This window comes from Eurosta solidaginis, unplaced genomic scaffold (assembly GCF_040869045.1).
Source record: "Eurosta solidaginis isolate ZX-2024a unplaced genomic scaffold, ASM4086904v1 ctg00001109.1, whole genome shotgun sequence".
Taxonomy (NCBI): domain Eukaryota; kingdom Metazoa; phylum Arthropoda; class Insecta; order Diptera; family Tephritidae; genus Eurosta; species Eurosta solidaginis.
Window position 1 is genome coordinate 75,326 of NW_027136941.1, and position 3,847 is coordinate 79,172.

Below are 3,847 nucleotides of genomic sequence, written 5' to 3' on the forward strand. Positions count from 1 at the left end.
TGACTACGGAGCGAGACGCACGAAGACGCGGGAGAGCGTACAAAAAGCTCGCAAACAAAAAAACATTTTTCCTTTCCGATCTAAGTTTTTTTTAACAAGACTAACCGGGGGCCCCCTGAACAGAAAACCCCATAATTCACTCGCTCACCCAGAGCGAGGACACCAGAAAATCCCCGAATTCACTCGCTCGCCCCGAGCGAGGACACCAGAAACCACCCCATTCACTCGTTATCCTATAACGAGGACGCATTAATTTTGGGTGCAAGGAAATTCATGCATGCATAAATGCTATCCGACTGCATGCAGCGTCGAAACATTGTTTTTTGAATAAATTTAAGAAATATTTTTGGGCGCGTATTAAAAGTCGATCTTCTGTTCTATTAATTCCGTATGTTCGGACAATCGTCTCCATTTGAGAATTTGGAGAATCGGTTTGTAGTTGGAATATTATGCATATTCGGACCTCGTGAGGTAGTATCAAAGAACGTATTCCGAATATTCTAAATGAACGGTTTATCCGGAGCGCTTCCATGCATACTTAACGGAAAAGCACTTTCCGAAATTTCGGAATAAAAGGGTGAATACTCCCTGTGTAGCAGGACCGCACAAAAGCTTGACTTCTGTCAAAGTCAAGGTAGGAATACAAAGTTCTAAGACAATAAGCCAATCTCTTTTGTTTTTGTTTTTGTCAGTTCATTGCGGCTGCTGAGTGGCGTATCACCCCATGCCGGCTGCCTGTTCAAAATCATGCTATCTCGGGGTATTTGTCAGAAATTTCCCTATTCAGGATATGTCACCAAACAGCCCTATGTTAGAGTTGGATTCGTCTCGGAATGTTTTTATTTAACTCCCCCTTATGAGAAAATGCATTGCCCTTTTGTTCATATAGGGAGTTTTGGCAACCACAGTTGAGATGGTGCGTTTTTGAATAAAATTCTAACATACCGCATTCTTCAAACAATTTCTGACAGAATGACCAAACCCACATGACTTATCAATTCACGACATATTTAGTAGAAAATGACTTATTTCCCCAAAAACCTTTGGCATTTACAAATTTATTATCACTACTAATATACTACCAAATACCACTACTAATCTACTACGATTTCACAGATTGTTCATCGAAGCACAAACCTCTAGTAATTGAATCAAACTCACCCACGCACTGAGACAGGTTGAGGCTGTTGCTACAACACGCTTTAAATCTTTGGTTTCACTTTTCTATACGAATTTCATGCATACGCGCTTCATGTACTGCGATACGGGCTATCACACGCCATGCATTTGTACACGATAGCTAAATGACTCAACTTCCTCCAGCGTGAATTGATAATTTCTGAGAGAAAAAAAAACATAAAATAGAATTGACATCCTTTTCAGTAACTGAGATATATATGCATATCTTTTAAACAATCATACTTAATCACCTTGATTTTCGCTCACATAGCCACTTTTTCCACGTTCCTCACAAAAGTCTTCCACCTCAATCAACGACTTTGGCAACAATTTTAAACGTAAGAGCTGCAGGAACAGTTCCAAAATATGTTTCCATCCGTCACGCAAACATTCCCCATACTCATGATAATGGCTTGAAAAATAAGTGACAGCATCTCCTGATCAAAATCATTGCCACCATTTAGGCCACGTAAATTTTGGCGAAGTCCTCTGATGTCATTGGCACATGCAGGCGTTTTGCATTCGAGTCATATTGATCCATATTTAACGCGATGGTGGCATAAGCCAAACTGAAAGCTGCATCTGTGTTGGCAAAGGGCTCAGTGCTTTGTTTATGCCAGTGATCAGCAACATGCTCAAGTACAAGGAAAATTAACGGCGCTTCGCCCGGCAAACGGAACGTCTCCAAGTACGAACGCAGCGCCTGATCCACTCTCAAACCAGCAAAATCAAATGAATCCACAAAATTCTTTAAAACCTCTGAATCAACACGCTTTTTCTTCGATGTATATTCACCAATCATTTTTTTTACCAAGCCCCGGATTCTCACGCAAAAACAAGGCATAGGTTCGAGTTGCGGGCCCAATATACCATGCTCTTGCAAGTATTGTATACCCTTACCGGGTCGTTGATTAACCAGTTCCGTGCCTTGTGTGAGCACCGTTTTTTCTCTTTTATGTTTTGGAGATACTCGCGCGCTAGGCCTGCATTGGCTACACCACCGCCAGCGCCTAGGCGTAAACATGATGAGCTATTAATGAATTTGGATATGTTTTCCACAACCGATCTATTATCATCATTGCTGCCATCGACTATAATGCTCTCCAGTTCAGAGTTATGACGTGAATGACCCGTGGAACTAATTACAACTGTGGCCGAACTGCCACAAACTTCATTATCAACATTTTTTGAGGCAACACAATTAGCTTCGACAATCTTAATAACCGAAGCCAAAGTGTCCAAAGCGAGTATGTGTGTACTATAGACAGCCTTTGTAGCAGAGTGTATTTGAAGAGTAAGCTTACTAGACCTTCAACCAAGTCGGTACAATACAATTCGCAATGGTAATTGAAATACAGTTCCGAAACAAAACCTGGTACCCAAAGCTGAAGCAAATTTTCCAATGCTAGCTCGCGCATTTCATAAGGCGTTTATGGGCTATCGCTTGGAATAATCTGATATTTTTTTGAGATAAGCTTCTAATTGGAATTTCAAGTGATCGCGCAATGATTCGAAAAGTAAAAAAGCACAGCTGTAGATCAGCTGCAAAAATTGTTCGGAGTTGAGTAACGCTAACAAACTCCTGCACAAGTCATCTTTGACCAACTCCAACAGCGTATCGTATTCGCCAGTGCTATCTGCACCCACCTTAAGGGCAACAGTGAGTAAGCTTAAGCCCATATGAATCATGGTATCTGTATTCTGCTGAGGTATTTAAGGGATTGCAGAGCAATACAAAGAAACTGAAAAGTTGCGGCATGCATGGCAAACCTCAGGGGAGCAATGATGCTGAGCCTTCTGAGCCATCAATCGAATTTTGTTGCGTGAAACGCACACCCACGGAATGTATATATTCACTGCTACCCCCTTCATTTGTCTGTAAGGCGTTCATTTCACTGTCACCAACAGGACATTAAGTACCGCCAGCAATAGTGGACTGTGAATCAGCTTGTGTCCGATTGTCAACAGCGACATGCTCATCACAGTGTCCTACATTTATAATGGGCTCCATACTACTTCAGCATCGGTTATACCACCCTGCACTGTAGCAGTCGGAGTTTGGGTAATTTTGCCTTGCATATCGAGTATATTTCCTGCGGGTGTTGCAGGTGTTGGAGCCAATGGTGCCGATTTTACCTGTGGTATCATTTGAAATTGACTTAAAATATTAGCGGCATTTCGATCTTCGGAGAACTGTGGTAGACGCGCGCTTAGCGAACAGACCAACTCCTTTATAAGTGATTTTTGATTGCCATGAAAGTGTATTGCGAGTAAAGGTAGCATTTCGCCTAGCGATGCCGATGTATCTTCACAGAACAAAAAAAACAGGGTTTCGCGTTATCTTTGGATTTTATAATTGGAATGTTTACATTTCTAACGACGTCTGCGTCGGGCTGAGTCGCAGACAACATCGGTCCAGATTTTCCACCAGTTCGGTTACCTCCACTCAATGAACTTCCACCAACCTGCAAAGAAAAAAAAAAATCCATTAATATCTGCGTCAATGGGCATCGCAAAGGTGTGGCAACTGACGGAGCGGCCGACGCCGCAGCTGGAGTACCCCTTTGCAATGCCGGTAACCTAAAAAAGAAAAAAAAAAACCCAACAAAACCCGGTGCCCATGCCAATTTGCAGGATCGTCACCGCCTGCATCCATCACCAGTCACCT

The 3,847-nt window shown here is 42.3% G+C and overlaps 1 pseudogene; it reads right to left on the minus strand.

The window, feature by feature from the left end:
- Positions 1–1,422: 1,422 nt before the first annotated feature.
- LOC137235839 (Golgi-specific brefeldin A-resistance guanine nucleotide exchange factor 1-like) lies at positions 1,423–3,510 on the minus strand (annotated as a pseudogene).
- Between the last annotated feature and the right edge of the window lie 337 nt (positions 3,511–3,847).